Genomic DNA, 22,881 nt, shown 5'->3' with positions numbered 1-22,881 from the left:
ATATTGAATAGTCCAATTCTTTCCATTCTAATGAGTGGTGATGATGTTATACTAAGAGTCCAATGGTTATAATATTTGGGTATGATAGCTTTTAATCTTCAAGAACGTTTCTTGAAATATTTTTGGGAAGGAAAGGAAGTTGAATTAAGGGGTATCGTAGGGAAACAGGGAAAGATAATCAGCTGTAATGGTATGACAAAGCTTCTAAAGAGAGAAAAATGGGGTGTAATTGAACATTTATGCTCACTATCATCCTTATAAGGTGTTCCAAAATATTGGTACTATGACATACAAATTGGAGCTTCCTGCATCTTCCCTAGTGCACCCGGTTCTCCATGTTTCATGCTTAAGGAAGGTTATAGGTGAAAAGATCCCAAATCAAACAATATTTTAGAACATGATGAGGAAGGAAAAATTATATTGGAACTTGTATCAATCACAGAAAAGAGAACCTGATAGATACACAATCAATTTCAGAGTATCTCATTAAGTGGAAGAACATACCCACTAAATATTTCACATGGGAGGATGAGAATTTTATACAGAAGCATCCAAAACTACTCAAGAATTGAGGACAACACTTTTTTCAAGGAGAGGGGCATGTTAGGTACCTATACTACTAGTGTAGCACCTTATTGTTATTGGTGCAACCCCCTTATTGTATTGTTGTGCCCATGTAGTCCCCATATTATTATTATTGTGCCACATAGAATCCCACTATTGTTATTGTTGTGTCCTTACAATATTATTGTTATGTAGGCTCTTATTCTATTGTGACCCCTTAGACTCCTATATATAGAAATGAGGTCTTCCCATTTTTATCATGGAAGAATTGTTCATTTGTGTAATGTAAAGGAGGTTTCCCCCTTGAAGAGGCTAATTTTGAAGTCATTGATCTATCTCTTCTTTTATTTTGTGATTTGGTTGCATAACACATTTACGCAATATCAGCTAGTTAGTGGGTCTTACCATTGGTTATTGTCCCAAAGAAAAATGGAAAATGGAGAGTATGCAATGATTATATGGAATTTAATAAATCTATCTTGAAGGATCATTTTCCGCTTCCCTTTATAGATGAATTCCTCGATACATTGGCATGGAAAAAGTATTTTTCATTGTTGGATGGTTTTAGTGGATATAACCAAATCCAAGTAGCACTGGAAGATCAATACAAAACAGATTTTACCTACCCGTGGGGAACCTATGCTAATGAGGTACTTCCTTTTGGATTATGTAATGCACCTACAACATTCCAAAGGGAAGTTCTATACATTTTTTCTGATCTAATTCATGACTGTGTGGAAGTTTACATGGATAACTTTATTGTCTATGGTAATTCTTTTGAGGAAGATCTTGAAAATTTAGAAAAGGTTCTCATTAGATGAAAAGAAACAAATCTCTCATTAAGCCATGAGAATGTGTTATGATGTTCACTAAGGGAATCTTTTTAGGCCACCACATTTCAGGAGATGGAATTAAAGTGGATGAATCTAAAGTAAAATTTATTTCCAAATTATCAGTTCTTGTTTGTCAAAGAGATGTTAGAAGTTTTCGTGGTTTTATTGGTTGTTATAGAACATTCATAAAAAACTTCACAAAGATAGCCTATCCACTTTTCAAATTACTTACAAAATACTGTGAATTCATTTGGAATTCTGATTGCCAAAAATATTTTGAAATATTGAAAGAGAATATTTCTGAAGCATTCATCTTAAGAGGACCAAATCAAAGTCTTCCTTTTCACATTTCAACTGATCCTTCAGATACAACTTTAGGAGTTGTCCCAGGACAGAATGATTTGACTCATTATCCCATTTATTACACAAATAAAAGTTTGACTCCTGCAAAGTTAAATTATATTGTAACTAAAAAGGAGTTTTTAGCTTTTGTACATGCCATTAATAAGTTTCGACCCTATATCACTAGTTATGAAACTATTTTCACTTTTGTTCACAAAAATCACTCTACAATTAGATACTTAATAAATAAATCAATTAATAATGGCAGAGTTACATGGTTACTATTATTACAAGAATTCAATATTACTATTTTGGATAGGCCTGGAAAGGAGAATGCAATTGTTGATTCTCTATTGAGAATCCAAAATGATAATAAGGATGTTCCTGTAAAAGATAATTTTCCTAATGAGTATATTTTTGAAGTATCTATCAACTCTCAATGATTTGCATATATTGCTAACTATTTTTCCACAGGAAATTTACCTTCACATTTGTCTCCTCGGGAGAAAAGAAAAAATATTCAAACTAGTGCATCTTATTTATGGATAAATGGAGAATTGTACAAAACAAGGTCTGATTTAATCATTCAAAGATGTTCTAGAGAAGATGATGTACTAGAAATATTAAAGGCTTGTCATGATGAACCATGTTGAGGAGAGCATGCTGATAAAAGGAATGCAGACAAAATCCTTCTCTTAGGTTATTATTGGTCTTCTCTTTTTAAAGATGCCAAATTATATGTTAAGAGATGTGATAGTTGTTAGAGAATGGGAAAGCATGTCCTTCAGATGAGATGCCTATACAACCTCGGGTACTTATTGAACCATTTGAAAAGTGGGCTCTGGATTTTGTTGCTCTAATGTTTCCACCATAAAGGAAAAAATGGTACATTCTTGTTTATATAGATTATGTCAAAAAAATGGTAGAAGCTAAAGGACTTCCTTTTTCTACTGAAAATGTTGTAGTTTCGTTTATTTTTGAGGATATTTTCACTCATTTTGGTGCCCCAATGTAAATTGTGATAGACCAAGGTACTCAACTTATATCCAAGTTGGTGAAATAAATAATGGAGGAATACAAAATCAAACATTGGAAATCCACTCCCTATCATCCACAAGAAAACAGACAAGTTGAAGTTACTAATAAAGTACTTGAAAAAATTTTACCAGTACTGTACATCTGCATAGAAGGGATTGAGTAGAAAAGCTTCTAGAAGATTTATGGGCATATCATACCACATGGAGAAATACAACAACACATACTCCTTAAGTACTCATAACTCCAACATCAAAAGGTAAATGTGAAATGGTAAAAATGAATTATCGTTTTGATTACTTATGGTCATTTCTTCCATTATTCTATTCATATTTAATGATTTTACCTAGTTATGATTCAATTTTATCATGAAACAAATATTTTTAATTCTTTTCTAGTGTTATGAATAGGTCAACAACTATTTTATGATTTTCTCGTGTTTTGAACATATCATTTTAACCGAAGAACATACTTTTATCACTTTTTCGGGCTTTATAAACTCACGAAAAAGGAACCCCTTGGAGTCCTCTTTCATCTCTCTCAAAACTCCTAAAATATGAAAATATTATCGAGCACCTATGCTTTTAAGCTCGGTAAATAAAATGAAAAGACGTCTAATCAGTATAATTTTAACCCTCTTCTAGACTGAAATATACTAACTATGAAAAGGAATACCTTAGTCAAATATGACTAAGGGGATCTCATGAGTATCACTTTTTTCATTTTCAGAATGAAGGGACTATTTATGAAAATCAACCTTTGGAGTTTTTCTTTTTCTCCTTTTTTTTCAAATTCTATAAATGTGAAAAATATGTCGAGTTATACCTCTGTTGGTCTCATTAAAACATCAAACAACGATGGACTCATCGATCATGACAGAACCGAACCATTCTTTCGGATGGTTCATTAAATATACTGAGAGGGATTCATCTGAAGGATGAACTTATAGATCAAGCATATGTTCTCCTCCTCAAGCTTCCAAAAAGTAAAGAGGTACTGACCAACAATGGTTGGGGAAATTGGGAAAATAGGGTACTCCACTTGTTAATGGCAACACAACACTCTTCCACTTCATGTAGGTACCTATAATACTAGTGTATTCCCTCTTTTTTATTGTTAGTATAGCCCCCTTATTATTATTGTTATGGCCAAGTAGTCCCCATATTTTTATTATTGTGCCCTATAGAAGCCCACTATTGTTATTGTTGTGCCCTTAAGTTATTATTGTTATGTTGGCTCTAATTATATTGTAACCCCTTAGACTCCTATTTATAGAAACGAGGTTTTGTCATTTGAATCATCCAAGAATTGTTCATTGATGTAATGTAAACGAGGTTTCCCCATAGAAGAGGATAAATTTAAAAGTCATTGATCTATATATTTGTGAGTTGGTTTCATAACATTTGGTATAAGAGGTTTGGATTCTAGGGTTTCGTTGCTTCAAACAAGACATTGTGGAATTTTAACTATAACATTTTTTTACAAAGCTTCAGAAGCTGGAATTAAAGCCATGTTCAGAAAAAATCTTGCTGAACTTCATTTGTGAATTTTAGATCTTTTCTCGCTATATTTTTGGAGATATGATCAGAGGAAGTTAGGGTTTTTGCAAGCTCCATAATTCTATCACAAAAAGGTGACGCATGGAAAATCGTCATAACTTTTGTTTCTAGAATTGTATTTGAATTCTATAAAAAGTTATTAAAGTTAAACATACTTTAGTTTGGTGTGTAGAAATTTCAGAGTCGAAGGTTGAAACATTGACATGTTGCATCCTATACAACTTCTCTCTACTGAACTAGTCCATAATCAGGTAATTGTGAGAGATTTGACATAAATCTTCCTTGGAGAACGCAATCTCAATCAAACTTGTGGGGTTAGAAAGAGCACTTATAGGGCTACTGGAAGACAACATTTCAAACCTTAGAGATCAAAAATTGCAGCGATAAAACAAATTCAAGATCGAGCTCCTACAAAGCAAGAAAAATGTGTGTATTTTTTAAAATTTGCGTAAGTTTTGATTCAAAAAATAATCGGAAGTGATTCAAACGGAATAGTGAATAATAAATATCATTAATTCATGACCTGAAGAACTAAAATGGAAATGCCTAGTAATCAACCTGAAAGCTCTACTATGACGCATGAAGAAGAGGAAGAAATGTAACATGATATATCAAAATTACAAGATCAAGTGCAAAAAATTTCGCTCTCACAAGAAGTAATAGAAGCTAAGATGGATGGTTTGAAGAATGACATGGAAGGTATAAAAATGGATGTGGGATTTTTGAATGATGGTTTAAAAGAAGGCATGGAAGCAGTGATAAATTTAGGAATAGATGGGTTGAGGGAAGGTTTGGCAAATTTTTTGGAAGAAAGGTGTCCCAGTGGTGACAATGCAATCCATCAAAATCATGATGAAGACAAAAAGAATATCAATTATGATTTTTGAGAATCGAATGTGGCGTTTCAGAACCACCACATTCCAAATATAGATATGAGGAATTTTAATGGAAAGGATATGGTAACTTGGATAATACACATGGAACAATATTTTGATCTACATAATGTGAAACCTTCACAAAAGGTACGTATTTCATATTTATATTTAGAACCTAATCAGTTTGTATGATATAGATTGCTTTGTACTAGAAAACCACTTGTCACATGGTCAATTTTTAAACAAGAAATGAGAGCACATTATGAAGATACAAAGAGAAACACCTTCTTTAGCCAACTGATAAATCTCAAACAAAAGTGTTCAATGGTAGAGCACACTGAAGACTTCCAAAAATTAAATATTAGGGCAACCAATATTCCAGAGGGGCATAGAATTGACGTTTTCATAGGGGATTTAAAATATAACATCCAACATGAGGTTTTCCTTTGGGAACATGATTCATTGGAGAAGGCATTCAAGATAGCAAGAAAATTTGAAAGAAAAATTATTGCAACAAGGAAGTCTACCACTCACAACTATAAAGATGGCAGTGTTGCTGCTCCTAGTCTTCCACAACCCACAATGTTGAAACCACAACAATTGGAGGAAAAATGGGTGAAAGGGATTTGTTACAGTTGTGATAGAAAATACATTAAAGTTCATAACTGTAATGAGAAGAAATTATTCTACATAGATTGTGAAGAGGAGGAAGAAAAGGAATAAGAAACTTTATAAGTGGAGGATACACACAAGGAATCAACCCCATATAAAGAAGAAATGAATCTGACCATATCTTGTAATGCATTGGTAGCAATTACTACTCCTCAAACTCTTAAGATAGAAGGATATCTCACAAAGAAAATTGTAATAGTGATGGTTGTTTCGGGTAGTACCCATAATTTTATTCCTTTTAAGATAGGCAAGGAATTGAATTTCTTCCTATATCTAGCACGAGAGTGTCAAGTGATGTTTGAAAATGGAGGAACTATAAATTTCTTTGGAAAGTGCCACAATATCAAGCTAACCATTGGGGAATATATCTTGAATAGTCAAATGCTTTCCATTCCAATGGATGGTGCTGATGTTGTACTAGGAGGACAAGGCGACAATAGCTTTCAATTTTCAGGAACTTTTCTTGAAATTTTTCAGTGGAGGAAAGGAAGTTGAATTAAGTGGTATTGTAGGGAAACCAAAAAACATAATAAGCTCTATTGAACTTAAAAATCTTATGAATAAAGAAGAATGGGGCATAGTTGCACAATTATGCTCACTAGGTGTTCAAACATCGAGATCATCTATTTCTCTAGATCTCCAAAAATTCTTGGACAACCATTCGAAGGTGTTTAAGACTCCCAAAGGCCTCCCACCTATTTGTTGTCATAATCATGTTGTTCACTTGATTCCAGGAAGTTTTCCTCCAAACATGAGACCTTACATATATACTTATGCCCAAAAGAGTGAAATTGAATGTGTGGTTCCAAAAATGCTAGAGGTTGGTATAATTCAACCTAGTCAAAGTCCTTTCTCTACTCCAGTAGTATTGGTCAATAAGAAGAATGGATCATGGTACATGTGTTTGGATTATAGGGAGCTCAACAAGCTCACTATTAAAGATAAATTTCCAATTCCTGTCATTGATGAATCGTTGGATGAATTACATGGAACAATTTACTTCACCAAGTTGGATCTTCATTCAGGATATCATCAAATAAGAATCAAGACTAAAGACATTCTAAAAACAACATTTAGAATTCACGAGGGTCATTATGAATTTTTTATTATGCCTTTGGGGTTACCAATTCACCTTCTACATTTCAAGGTTTGATGAATTCCATTTTCAAACCCTTCCTTAGAAAATTTGCGTTAGTATTTTTTGATGATATACTAATATACAACAAGTCTTGGAAGGATCATGATCAACATGTGGACAGGGTGCTCAAATTATTAGAGGAGAAACAATTATATGAAAAAACCTCCAACTGTTCCTTTGGAGTATAGAAGGTGGGATAACTTGGTCATACTGTATCTGATGAGGGTGTTAAGGTAGACCCTAACAAAATTAAAGCTGCTGAGGAATGGAAAATCCCCACACCCATTAAGCATCAGTGAGGATTTCTTGGGTTGACAGGGTATTATTGCAAGTTTGTTAAGAATTATGGGAGAATGGAAGCATCTCTAACAACATTACTGAAAAAAGATTCATTTTCTTGGATTCTAGAAGCAACTAAGGCCTTTGAAGTTAAAGAGGCAATGTGCGAAGCACTGGTCTTAGATATGCTAGAATTTACAAAAACTTTTATTGTGGAATATGATCCCTCAGGAAATGGAATTGGTTTTGTTTTAATGCAACAAGGAAGATCCATTTATTTTGAAAGTTGTCCAATCAAGAGAAAGTATTTACATAAAGTTATTTATGAGAATGAAATCTTGGAAATATTACATGCACTTAAGAAATGGTGACCTTACCTAATAGGAAGGCACTTAAAGGTAAAAATCGGTCATGGTAGTCTTAAGTTTTTTTAGAACAAAGATAGTCTTCAGAAGAGAAGAAAAATGGATCACAAATATGTTGGGTTATGACTTTGAAATCATCTACAAAAAAGGGAAGCAAAATGTTGTTGCAGATGAACTCTCAAGAAAGGATGAGGATGTCAAAGCATTGCTTTGTGCCATTAATATTATCTAGCTAGATTGGATAACTGAAGCAAAGGATGAATGGAAGAACGTTAAAGAAATTTGGGCACTCATTCAAAACTTGCAGCAAGATCCAAGTATATCTGATACATTTATCTGGAAAAATGATTCATTATGGTACAAAGATCACTTATATCTTTGTAAGACTTCCCAACTCAATCAGAAGATTCTTTTGGAATTACACCCCTCTCCATTAGGAGGGCACTCAGGATCTTTGAAAACTTACAACATGGTTAAGAAGGAATTTTTTTGGGATGGCCTTAAATCTGATATTCAAAAGTTTGTGGCGGAATGTTTGGTTTGCCAACAAAATAAAGTTGAGACAATTAAGAACCCAAGTTCGTTATACTATTTATCCATTCAAAGTCAACAATGGGAGGAGGCTTCAATGGAATTTATCATAGGTTTACCCAAGTTTGAAGGAAAGAGTGTCATCATAGTGGTAGTTCATAGACTTACCAAGTATGAACACTTATGTGCATTATCTCATCCATTTAAAGCTAGTACAATTTCTTCTACATTTATGGAAACAATTCAAAAGCTACATGGAAACCCAAAGACTATTGTAAGTGACAGAGATCCCATATTCACTCGAAATTTTTAAACAAAATTATTTGCTTGTCTGGGTACTCAATTATCTCATGGTTCATCTTATCATCCTCAATATGATGAGAAAACTGCGATAGTGAACAAATGTTTTGGAAGGATATCTTCGTTGTTTTGTATTTGATAAATAGAGATAATGGGTCAAGTGATTACATCTAGCTGAATGGCGGTATAACACTTCCTTCCATACTGCAACAAAAATGACCCCATTTATGGTTCTTTATGGATATCATCCACCATCCATCACACCATATTTAAGTGAAAATTCTAATGTTCAAGCAGTGGAAGATCACATTGAGCATCAACAACAAGTTATCCAACTCTTAAAGGATAACCTCACATTTACACAAAATAGAATGAAACAATAGGCAGATCAAGATCATAGCAAGATAAGTTTTTATGTATGCAACTGCGTAATTTTACATCTAAAGCCATACAAACAAATGTTCCTCAAGCAAGCTAAGAAGGATAATAAATTATCACCAAAGTATTATGGTCCTTACAAGGTGTTGCAAAATATTGGTACTATGGCATACAAATTGTAGCTTCCTTCATCTTGCCGAGTGCACCTAGTTTTCGATGTTTCATGATTAAAGAAGGTTATAGGTGACAAGCTCCCAGTTCAAACAATATCTATAGAACTTGAAGAAGAAGGATAAAATCATATTCAAACTTGAAGCAGTCATGGAAAAAAGAAGTCGACAGCTACAAAACCGATCAATTTCATAGTATCTCATCAAGTGGAAGAAATTGCCCACCAAAGATTCCACATGGGAGGATGAGAATTTTATATAAAAGCATCTATAACTACTTAGGAGTTGGGGGAAAAACTTTTTTGAAGGAAAGGGGAATTTTAGGTCTATATAACACTAGTATATTCCCTCATTTTGATTTTTAGTATATCCCCCTTAATGTTATTATTGTGCCCATGTATTCCCCATATTATTATTATTATGCCCCATAGAAGCCGAATATTGTTATTTTTGTGCCCTTACATTATTATTGTTATGTTAGCTCTGATTATATTGTGACCCCTTAGACTCCTATATATAGAAAGGAGGTTTTCTCATTTGAATAATCCAAGATTATTTATTTATGTAATGTAAAGAAGGTTGCCCCCTCAAAGAGGATAATTTTTAAATCATTGATATGTCTATTTGTGAGATGGTTGTATAACGCTTCATCTCTATGGTTGTTGGGTTGGGAAATTTACTTGCCTTTTGGTTCATATTACCTTTCCAAAGCCATTATTTTCGGCTTTGGGTCAATTTTTCCAATTCCATTCAATGTCACTAATGTGTTCAAGAGAATTTGTTTAGTCAATATCAGTTATGATACTCTTAAGCCTTCATTCCCTGTCCATCATTCCTTAATTGGTTCTGAAACATCAAAGTCTTTATGTCTCAAATCATGATACCCATTTCTTATCATCGATGGTGGATACATCAAGGCCCTCCTGTGATGGGTCACTTCCTTTCCACATCAACTCATTATCTAGGAAGTTGACTTACAAATAACCCTTCGATACCTTGGTTCTTTCATACATCAATGGAAAGTTTCCTCACTCTCATCAATAGTTTTACATAATTTTCCTTCATGCAATAGATTCTGTGTGGTCTTAGACTTCAACTCATTCATTCACGCCATATAGATTGTACTACAATACATTAACAGCCATTAACATCATCGATGGTTTCTCTCACGTCTAGTAACAACTTACATCATTAGCCGGTAATCCGATGGTGTCTACCATGTTCAACTCCAGATAATTGTTTCACATGGTTAGACTCGTACATTAGATGATCGTGTGAACAAGATAGAAGACCTCGGATCTAATTCAAGCCATTCGAGATGCAATTTCAAGATTACTCCAAGATCGCAATGTATGATGGCTATGATCATATAGATAGTCATCCAATCATGGGTCCACACTTTATCAGCAGTGCACATGTCTTTTGATCATTGTACATGTAATGTTAAGCTTACATGCTGAGCATGGGTATGCCTCCCTTAGTAGAGATATCATGATGTAAATGTATTATAATAGAATGATCTCGTCCGTTGTTCTTGACCTTGACTTGTCATAAGGTAAAGAAGTTTAGTCATCAGATGCTATTTCTAACTTTGTACTCTAGGGGGAATCTATTATACGACATTTTTTCACATTTGGTCAATAAGCCTCTTAACTAGATCAATCGATATCCTTTTACCCCTTTTCATCACTCTTGCACAAATACCTAAGCATGACTCTCCTTAATCCCTGAATTTATACCTTTAATTGCTTCATTTTAGTGATTTTAAGGCCTAATGCACCTTGTTACCTTAGGAGACTACATTCACTAGTATTTTGACCTTATCTCGACCTTCGTTAATCACCAACAGGTCGCCCCTTGTTGGGGGTGCACTGATTCTAGAAATTTGGGAAAAAAAAGAATCTTGAAGCTTTCTCTTCCAGAAGCTTCCAGAGGTTGTTCTAACCATTTACCTTGGATGAAATTCTCGAATCCTATCTTCTCCTACCTTGGACATTTCACCCCTTATCCCTTGATGTCATCCTCCCATCAAGAGTGGATGTCAACCATAGATTGGTAAATGGATAAGAATTCCTAAACTACCATCCTCTTCTATATATTTACTACCATCCACAAGCTAGGGGCTGGCTTTTGGAGCTATATTATACCCTAATGATTTTGTTGTAAGATTCATTATTCCATGCATTAGGGTGAAATAGAGATACACTTTATGTAAAGGATGGACACATCAACTTGGAGGAGTTATTTTACAATATAAAATCTTATATTTGGTTGTAACTCTCTCCATTTCTATTCATACAAAGAGTTCATTGTTTTCCTATATGTGATCTTATGATTTCATGTATTGCAATACCATGTTGATATATTGAATGAAGTAATTGGATGATACTACATTGATGTCGTAGATATTTTGATTGTGTTGTCTAATTGTGTAGGTTATACTAATAGTGATCAGAGCTAGGATTGGAGCATACATGCCAAGAAAGGAATTAAGATTATGACAGATTCCAAGTATTCTTCATCTCGTTGTCCATTTACTTTAAGGAAAAGATTGGTTTCTTTGCTTTCTATTATTCTAGACTAAGCCATAAAGTCTAGGGAAGATACTACTGTCTACAGTTTTGGATTCCATATAAAACTAACCTTGTCCTCTTTCTTAAAAGAAAATTCCACAAAAAGCATAATGTCTTCATACCATATTGTCCACACTTGCTCAACTTTTATTCAAACCCCGCTCAAGGCAGGGAATTGCTACCCTGCGACCTCCCTTGTTTATATATAGAAATATGTACATATATATGAAGCTAATTCAACAAATCACAACTATCAAGTTAAAATATAACACATTATTTATGACATCCTACACTATGGATAGTTTATTGTCTAGTGTGTAATAGATAACACTTTTGAAAGAGCATCGCTGTTATCCAGAATTACATTTAGTTAAAAAAATTTATTTGCACATGTTTGAGTACCTTCTATTTATTTAGTTTTATCTTTGTCATTGCGATGTTTAAAACAAACTAATATATATATATATATATATATATATATATATATATAACTTAACTATCATAATAGTTTCTCCAACATCAACTATTACACTCATTAGTTATGTTATTATTGTTGAGTCTAAGGTATTTATGCTATATTTTTGTGCGATTTTTTTGACAGGTTTGACAACAAGATTTTTCTCCAACACACAGTAAATGACACGAATGTCTCTCCCCTGGGTATAAATCCCTCAAAGCTTCCACTTTTGCTATAAATATTGTTTAATAGGAAAAAAATCCACAGGAACTAAAAATCAAGGTATGTGCTTATGATTTTTAGATGCCCCTCTTGTCATAAAATTAAAATATGAGACAAAAGTATTAAAGTTTAATGAAACAAAAAATCGTTTTATTGAAAATGGTCACAAACTAGCAAAATCAATATGAATTTAAAAAACAGATTCAATCTAAACATAAATTCAACAAAATCATCGATCATATTAAGTGTTGAATAAATTTCATTCGACTCTTGACTTTCAAAAAGAGTACAAACAATTTTCAAATGTTTTCCTAAAATACAATTATTTCAGTTGCATTGATGTTCCAATGCATCTAATATAAATTAAATTATATGTTCTTGCTAACATCAATTTATATGGAAATCATTATTTTTTTCTAAGCAATTGTAGTAGAAAGATAATTTTTTTGGAGAAGAAAAAGACTTTGAGTTGAAAGGAAAATATATCAATAAGGATATAGTTCTTTAATCCTATATACAATTTTTTCTTAAAGGATATTTTTTTAGAAAATATGAAACTATAAAATTAGTCATGTAAAACATCATGTGTATGGAGTCATGGGTGTGTACTCAATAAACAATGTGTGAAAGAGGTGGCATGTGCAGGAGAATGAGTGTGCAGAGGGAATGCACGTGCGAAGTAAGGAACAAAAACTTCCTTTTGTACACATGAAATTATTTCAACTTTAAAATCATATTCAACATAAAATATTAAAATTGTTTTATGATTTAACATATTAAAATATAAACATTGGGAAGTAGCTATCTAGAATAGTGGGTGTATAGATTCAAGGATTTATGTTGAATAAATATTGTGTAAAAGGGTGAGTATGTGTGGGAGAATGTGTGCGCAAAGGGAATTGTTGTGTGTAGGAAGGAACACAATCTTTCTTCTGCACACACGAAATTATTTTAACGTTAAAATAATATTAAAGTTAACATATTAGAATGTTTTTATGATTTAACATATTAAAATTATATACATGAGGAAGTAGTGGTGTAGAAAAACATGTCTATGAAGTTAGGGATCTGTGTCGAACAAAGAATGTGCAAAAGAAGGGGTATGTGTGGGAGCATCGATATGGAAAGGGAATGTGTGCAGATAAAGGAGCATAAACTTTCTTCCACACACATGAAATTATTTTAGCTTTAAAATAATATAAATTTAAAATATTAAAATTATTTTATGATTTGACATATTTAAATTATAGAAGAATACCATATATAACTTATAAAATTATATATAAAAATATTTATATAAAGTTAACATGAAAATATTTAAAAGTTTATTCATTTGAGAACTTTATTGAAAATTTAAATAACAAGATATACATGAGTACTCATGACATTTAATAGAGAATTTGACATTGGGCCATGTGAGTTTTCTAAACAATGTTCCATAGATTCCTAGTGTGGAAGATAGTGACATGAGACAAGAAATTTTGTGTTAGTTGTTAAGAATGTTCCATTGCACGACGAGAAGTTGACAACAGGGATTTTTCAAGGTGTGTAGATAAAAAACAAGTTTATTTTAACATATAAGTCAATATTTGAGAATATTGATGAGCATATAATTTTTTTTGGCAATACTATGCGTAGCTTACCAAAGATTCTAATGTCCACATTTTAAGTTTTCTCTTTCCATAACTAGGATGGGTTTCTAAGGCATGTGATTGCCAGGTCATGTAATAGGAGTACGTCATCAGAGGTCCCAGAGGGGTTTTGACAAGTTTTATGGGATCCGGTGGTGTTGTCTTAGCATATTCTATCATCCACACAACTTGTTTTTGGTTCCGTTGGATTTTAATAGCTCCTACAAAATGAGGTTTTCATTGAGCCTGTTTAAGTTAATTAATATTAAGGTGTCATTTCACGAGGAATATTTAATAGAACACCTTAGTGTAATAACTTGTTGGAACTTGAACAAGACTATCTACATGATTGGATGTTGAGAACTTACTTTTAGTGAACGAAGAGTGTATGGTGCGTAATTTATTATTTTACGAGAATAAAAATGACTTTAATTAGTCATTTAATTGAAAGGGAAAAAGGAAAAAAGTGACTTAATTAAATATAAAATTCACTCAAGATGAAGTCAAGTGGGAGCTTATAGAATAATAATAAAATAAAATACCTCTAGAAGTTTGTAGATCTATCTATTGGGCCTTGAAAAGGAGGAGGAGGAGATCATTTGAGGACATCGTCATTTGAAGTAATTTCCTTTAGCATACATTGGAGAATTTAGTTCTCTGATATAGTAGCCCTAGGATGAAAAACCTCGAGTGATTTAATGAGGTGGGTGAAAAGCCATCCCTCCCCTTGGTGAATTCACTTAGAATTCACTGGTTAGTCATCAAATTAACTTATTTTGGAGGCTAGATGCAACATTATTGTAGATATTTTTGAGGCCATCCCCTTAGCCATTTCTAGTTCTTGTATCATGATATTTTATATCAATAAAATAAGTTTGAGTTTCACTGCATGTGCATTTTGTCAATTTTCAATTGTAATTTATATTTCCTAGTTTTCCTATTTAATTTATGGTTCAATTGGTGAAATATATTTATTGAATTAACTACATAAATTTCTGAAGCAATATTCTACTAAATTTGTATTCAGAATATTATAACGGTATCAAAATTGTGCATCCTTCTATCCTGAGGGTTTATTGTAGATTAATCAAGGGTTTTAGGAGAAAATAGTTTCGATGACCTACCATAATCACCCCAGCTATAATCTCATCAATTTTGGTGGTTCATTATGGCTGCCCTAGTTGGCTATATTGAAAGAATTCTTGAACACAATTTGTCATTTCTAGGAGGATGATGCTCATAGAAGGGTTGAAGTTCAAGTCTTGTTAGAGGTTGGGGTTGTTCAGTTATTTTATAGGCTAAGTTTTTCCTTACACTATTTTTTTTGAGTTGAGCATCACCTTTAACACAAAGGTGTCGAGATTTATCATTTTACTAGAGCTTAATCTAATATAACATTGGTAATCTAATATTAATTGTAGACATATTAGTATTGGAAGGCCAAATTGCAAATATCCATTAAAGGTTGAATCTCCATAGGTCGAATTCATCTCTGTTTGGGGCAAAATTATTATTTTATTTGATGCCTTTAAAGGTTTGACATTTTTTGGCAAGTCAAATTTATTGTTATTACAAAGACATAATTATTAGGGCCACTCTATTGTTTTGGCAAGGGGTTGAGATTGTGGTTGCAATTTCAGGATAAGTTAGTGAGTGGGTCAATGGAAACAAGAATAGGAGTGCAATTAAAATTGGTCTAAGTAGGGGTAATTTAAGTTGTTGTGCATATCATTGTGGAATTTGAATCTCTAGCCACAGTGTGATTAAGAAAAAATGGGTTGTGATCATTGTTAGAACTACGAGGATGCATTACATATTTGCATTATACTCTCCACAAGGGCTATCATAGTCATTGAATCGAAAGGGCCAACCTATTGATGTCATGTGAATATGTTGGAAACCTCTATAGAGTATCAATGTAATGTTGGGCATGTAACTTTTGATTCCAATTGAGCACACTTAGAGTAATATAATTCTGGAGTAGTAGATCTATTGACCACGTAGAAGAGGGTCCAAATTTATTGGGTCATAGTATCTACATGGGGAAAGACAAATGACATAAAAAATGTACGGTTTGAATCACCATCAGGAAACTTTTATTAGCAGGAGGTTGGAGTCCATGAGATTGAGTGTGATCAATTAGATCAGGTTTTTTTCATTTGAATTATGGAGCATTTAGTTGTGACTATTAAGAGCATGCATTGCTACTTGGGACACATAGGGAATTTACATGGTTGTGGAGGTAGCCAGAGGAGGAATCGAGCTACTCCTTTTGAATGTGTAGGTGTTACGTAGCTATAACTATGTTGCTCGGATCTCATGGGACAACAAAGGAGTATACCATGGGGAGCAATTGTTGTTTTTCAAAGCGCCAAATTATATATAGTGCTGAAATATTTGGCATGAGGGTCGTTTCCTTGTGAACTAAGATTGCAAAAACTGGAGGTTGCAATCATTAGCCTAGGTGTTGATCCATGGTGACAAAACAAAAACTAATGGTTGAGACTTATACTTGTGGGTACCAAATCACCCATGTCTCTGGTATCACATTGACAATATGCAATGGGGTCACGATATTAACAATAATTGATTAGATTACATGAGTCTGACTAGAGCTGAGGAAATTTATATAAGAAGGTTCGAGCTGCACATTAATTGCATTGAGTCACTGGCAGCCATTTATAAACACCAACTTTGTCTAACCTCTCCATGCGTTTTGTCACAAAATATAAATACATACACTCTAGTATGAAGTGCACATGGATGGAGTTGGTGATCCGTATTATTTTCTAGGCATTATAAATTCTCCTAGAGAATTAAATAAGACTGGTGTTTTCCTACTTATTTCTATGTGTATTGAAGCGCTTCTAAACCACTGTGATTATTCTGGTCAATGGAACAATGTTAGCTATCATGATCAGCTCAATGGTTTCCCAATTACAACAATTTATGGTGAAGAAATTGCATAATAAAGATGTTTAATTACATTCTAGGGTTGTTTCTTTGTTCTACTGCACTATTTATTGGTTAATATTGTTTTCCAAAATAATGATGTGAGGTTTGATGTTTAATTTGCACCAAAATAAATTATTAAGTGCGTCTGACCTAGTGATCTATTATTACCTATGATAACAATGTTGTGATTGTCGACTGTCACACAAATACCAATTGTCCTTTATCAGTACTAGTTGCTTGACAAACCCATTTTTTTGATAGATCATTATAACTTATGAGAAAGATGATCACAAGAATACTATTTTGTTAATAGTATTGCTATGTATTCAATCTTCCTTGTACTACTGGTGTATGTGCATTTAAATTGTTTGTAGCTTATTGCGGCCAAGTTTACCAAGTTGAGAAGTTATCTTAAATAGGTTGGAATCTGTGTCCTAGGATGATATTGTGATCAAGTGTGATTAGATTATATCCATGAATGTTTGCTAGAGAAATATATTAATTTGCAACTTGGAGATGATGATGCATTGGACATAATCACAGTCATTGTTGTTGCTACATGAAGCGATATTATAGTGTTGTAGCAGACTTAGGATATATATATATATATATATATATATATATATATGTTTGGTTCTTTGTATGGTTGAGCAGAGTTTGAAATAGTTTTGAGGTTTATTCCAACATTCTAGTGGGCTAAGTCAACCCAAACCTATTGTAAAGTACAGATTTCTAGGAAACGAAATCAGATCTCTATCTAATTGGTGGAGTTGATTTCCACGTCGTATAAAACAGAAGAAAATATTTCCTAGTACATGTTCTAGAAGACAACTCTAATGCAATGATGCATTAACATATTGAGACTTTTAATCATCGTAGCATTGTTCTAAGGGTCATACATAAGATTGCCATTATAAAGTAAATGTGTAGTTTGAATTTGCGACAAAATCTATGAGAGATTGCCACATATACATTTCCCTGTATTTATGATGTTATTGTTGAGTGGAAAGTTAAAGAGAGTTGCACGAATTAGACTAATATACGGTAGAGTCTCATCTATGGGATAAAGTACTCGATGTTATGAGAGTTAATGTGTGTCTTGATACAGGAGTTCTACATTTTGAGTCAGGTAACCTTGTAGGTAAAATTTTATTGTAGTAAGAGAGTGACCTAAGTCATTGATGTATGCTTTAGAGGGTTTTGATAGTACGGTACTATTTTTTGTCCAGTTGAGTGTGAGATAGAATTTTTTGCTAAGTAGAGAATTTGTGCACTTGGGAAGATGTAGGTAGCTCGAATTTGTATACCATAGTACCGATATTTTTCAACACCTTGTAAGGAACATAGTACTTTGGTGATAATTTATTATCCTTCCTAGTTTTATTAAGGGACATTTGTTTGTATGGTTGTAGCTGTAAAAATACCTAGTCACCTAAATCAAAACTTGTTTTTCTACAATAACGATCTTCCTATTGTTTCATTTGATTTTGCACCAAACTGAGTTTATCCTTTAAGAGTTGGAGAACTTGTTGTTGATGCTCGATGTGATATTCCACTGCTTGAACCTTATAATTTTCTGTTAAATATGATGTGATGGACGATGGATGACATCCATAAAGTTCCATAAATGAGGTCATTTTCACTGCAGTATGGAAGGAAGTGTTATGCCACCATTGTGCCAGAGGTAACCACTTGACCCATTATGTTTGTTTATCATATATAAAGAAACGAATATATAATTCCAAACATTTGTTCACTATCTCAGTTTTCCCATTAGATTGAGGATGATAAGATGTTCTATGAGCTAATTGATTACCCAGAGAAGAAACTAATTCCATCCAAAAATTTCCAGTGAAAATGGGATCTTTGATGCTTACAATAATCTTTGGGTTTCCATGTATCTTTTGAATTGTTTCCATAAATGCAATAGAAATTGTACTAGCTTTAAATGGATGAGATAATGCAAAAAAGTGTGCATACTTGGTAAGTCTATCAACTACCACCATAACAACACTCTTTCCCTTGGACTTGCATAAATCTGTGATATAATCCATTGAAACCTCCTCCAAACATTTACATGGAATGGCTAAAGGTTGTAACAGACCAAGGGTCTTAATTGTCTTCCCTTTATTTTGCTGGAAAACCAAACATTTCTCCATAAACTTTTTAATATGACATTTAACGCCATCCCAAAAAAATTCCTCTTCACCCTATGGTAAGCTTTTAAAAATTTTGAGTGCCCTCCTAAGCGAGAGGTGTGAAATTCCAAAAGAATATTTTTCTTGAGATTGGAATTCTTACAGAGATATAAGAAATCTTTCTACCATAATGAATCATTTTTCAAACTAAATATATCTACTAGGATATTGCTGGAACTTTTGAATTTGTGTCCACACTTCTTCGCCATTCTCCATTCATCGCTTGCTTCAGTTATCCAATCTGGTTGGATAATAGAAATGGCATAAATAAATGCTTCCACATCCTCATCCCTTCTTCAGAGTGCATCTGCAACAACAATTTTCTTCCCTTTTTTGTAGATGATTTCAATGTCATAAGCCAACATATTTGTGGCCCATTTTTGCTTCTCTTTTGAAGATAATATTTGTTCCAAAAAGTATTTAAGGCTATCGTAATTTTTTTTTACCTTAAAGTGCCTTCCCATTAGGTAAGGTTTCCATTGCTTTAGTGCAAGTAGTATTGCCAACATTTCCTTCTCATAAATAGGTTTGTGTAAATACTTTCCTTTGTTGGATGGCTTTCAAAAGCAATGGGTCTTCCTTCTTGCATTAAAACATCACCAATTCTATTTCCAAAGGCATCACATTCCACAATAAAGATTTTTGTGAAGTATGGTGTAGATAATACTGATGCTCGGCACATTACCTCTTTAGATGTTCAAAGGCATTAGTTGCTTCTACAGTCCAAGAAAATTCATATTTCTTCAATTATGTTGTTAGAGGTGCTGTTATTCTCCCAGAATTCTTAACAAAGTTGTGATAATACCCTGTCAACATGAGAAATCATTGAAGATGATTTATGGTCGTGGGGATTTTCCATTGCTTAATGGCTTTAATTTTGTTAGGGTCTACCTTAACACCCTCATGAGATACAATATGAACTAGATATTCCACCTCCTATACTCCAAATAAACATTTGGAGGTTTTTTCATATAATTGTTTCTCCTCGAATAGTTTGAGCACCTTGTCACCATGTTGAGAATGATCCTTCCAAGACTTACTATAGATTGGTATATCATCAAAAAATAACAAAAAAAAATTATAAGGAAGCGTTTGAAAATGGAATTCATCAAACCTTGAAATGTACAAGGTGCTTTCGTAGGGCCAAAAGGTATGACCAAAAATTCATAATGACCCTCTTGAGATCTAAATGTTGTTTTCATAATGTCTTCAGTATTCATTCTAATTTGATGATTTCGAGAAAAAAGATGCAACTTGGTGAAGTAAACTGCTCTATGTAATTCATCCAACAATTCCTGAATGATAGGAATGGAAAATTTATCTTTAGTAGAGAGATTTTTGAGATCCCTATAATCTGGACACATGCACCATGATCGATCCTTCTTATGCATCAATAATACTGGAGTAGAGAAAGAAATTTGACTAGCTTGAATTATACCGACCTCTAGTATTTTTGCAACCATACGTTCAATTTCACTCATTTAGGAACCAGGATATCTATAACGCTTGATGTTGGGAGGAACAGTTTCTGGAATCAAAAGAATAGCATGATCATGATCATGAATATGTGGAATGTCTTTGAGATTCTCAAATACCTTGGAATGATTTTCTAAGATTTTTTGGAGATTTGGAAAAATAGGTGATTTTTATGTTTGAACCTCTAGTGAGCATAATTAGTTGGAAATAATTAATTGCTACTTGTCTATGGTTATAATTTTCTAATTGAGGAGTTTGTTCCTACATAATAGGAATAAGCTAGAATATAGTTTCTCCTAGTTTAGTGTGTGGTTGAGAGAATCTCTCAACCACACTATTGTACGTCTAAGATAGCATTCCTATCTTAAGACTATTGATTGTATAAATATGTGTGTAATTTCCTCATTCAATAATTAATAGAATATATTTTGAGTGACTGCAATTTTATCTTGGTATCAGAGCCTATGAGGGCCTGGCCCCTCCTGGGCTTGGCCCCTCCTGGGCTGAGAAAAATAATTGAGTGTATAATTTCATTATTTGTTTGTCCATCGAAAGTTGTGGTAATGAGCGAAGGGGGCAGATCGCTGCGAGCTTGCGTGAAGAAAAGTTTTGGGCTTAGCAGGTTAGCAGCCATCGGATCGAACCACATGTCGGTCTGCACAGGAGGCTCGTGAATTCGGTGAGGTTAACTCATTGAAACTATCATTTGGGGTGACAACGAACGATATTGGCATTTTGTTCCTGGAGACGGACACGACTCCAGATTCGAGGTGCTTGCGGAATTAACAGTGGTTCCGTTGTCTATCTCAAACTGGGGACGTCCGACATGGTGGTGGCCTCCACGCCAGGACATGGTGTGGGCAGCGTATGGAGGACGGTGGAAGATGGAGCGCAAGGTGTGCAACATGCACATGTTGGGAGGAAAGGCGTTGGAGGATTGGCAGCCTGTAAGAGACGCGGAGATGGGCTTCATGCTCCGGAATATTCTCAGTCACTCGCAGCGCGGAGAGACGGTGAATGTGCCGGACCTCCTGAACATCTGCGCCGCCAACATGATCGGGCAGATCATTCTGAGCAAACGGGTGTTCGAGACGGAAGGGGACGAGGCCAACGAGTTCAAGGACATGGTGGTGGAACTCATGACCTCCGCTGGATACTTCAATATCGGAGACTTCATTCCATCGGTGGCGTGGATGGACTTGCAGGGCATCCAGCGGGGTATGAAGAAGCTCCACAAGAAATGGGACGCACTCATACAGAGGATGATAGAGGAACACCAGTCCACGGCCAAGCAACGAGCGTCTAACCCCGATTTCCTAGACGTTGTGATGTCTCAGAGAGACAACTGCGATGGCCAAGGCGGGAGGTTCTCCGATGTTCATATTAAAGCTCTACTGCTGAATTTATTCACAGCAGGAACCGACACGTCCAGCAGCGTGATTAAATGGACATTGGCGGAAGTAATCAACAACCCCAAGTTACTGAAGCGGGTGCATCAGGAGATGGACACGGTGATCGGGCGTGAGAGGAGACTGAAGGAGTCGGACCTTGTGAACCTGCCCTACTTTGTTGCCGTCTGCCCTACTTGAATAGTGCCAAAATCCTTTGAACCTTAATAATAATGCTTTGACTCTCGCTCTTGATTATTTATTTATATTTGGATTTCAGAGGGCGGAAAGTTCGTCCTCGAGTCTGCAAATCATTTCATTTCGTCAGCCATTTCCAGATCTGTGTACAGCTGAAGAGTGGCTTCAACATGACTACGGAATACGACTACTTGTTCAAGCTTTTGCTGATTGGTGATTCTGGGGTTGGAAAGTCATGTTTGCTACTGCGGTTTGTGGATGATTCATACGTGGATAGTTACATCAGCACCATTGGTGTAGATTTTAAAATCAGAACAATTGAGTTGGATGGCAAGGCAATCAAGCTTCAAATTTGGGATACTGCGGGACAGGAGCGATTCAGGACCATAACAAGCAGCTATTACCATGGAGCTCACGGAATCATTATTGTTTATGATGTGACAGATATGGACAGTTTCAATAATGTCAAGAAATGGCTTAGTGAGATTGATAAATATGCAAGTGACAATGTGAGCAAACTTCTAGTAGGAAACAAAAGTGACTTGACAGAGAAACGAGCTGTTGATCAGCAAATGGCAAAGTCCTTTGCAGATGAACTGAGGATTCCATTTCTAGAAACAAGTGCGAAAGATGCATCTAATGTAGAACAAGCATTTCTTACCATGACGACTCTGAGCGGAGCCGGCGGCGTGGAAGTCGAAATCTGAGTGGATTTGCAGTAGTGGGAGCTCGAGATTCTGCG

The 22,881-nt window shown here is 34.4% G+C and overlaps 1 pseudogene; it reads left to right on the top strand.

The window, feature by feature from the left end:
• The first annotated feature begins 21,404 nt into the window (after positions 1-21,404).
• Positions 21,405-22,142, top strand: LOC149218640 (flavonoid 3',5'-hydroxylase 2 pseudogene; annotated as a pseudogene).
• The last annotated feature ends 739 nt before the right edge of the window (positions 22,143-22,881 follow it).

Source organism: Pinus tabuliformis, chromosome Q (genome assembly GCF_031772625.1).
Source record: "Pinus tabuliformis cultivar Carrire ecotype Pingquan chromosome Q, CPIR1, whole genome shotgun sequence".
Classification (NCBI taxonomy): Eukaryota; Viridiplantae; Streptophyta; class Pinopsida; order Pinales; family Pinaceae; genus Pinus; species Pinus tabuliformis.
The sequence above is the reverse complement of the archived record's forward strand: the minus strand, read 5'-3'. Positions and strand labels throughout refer to the sequence as shown.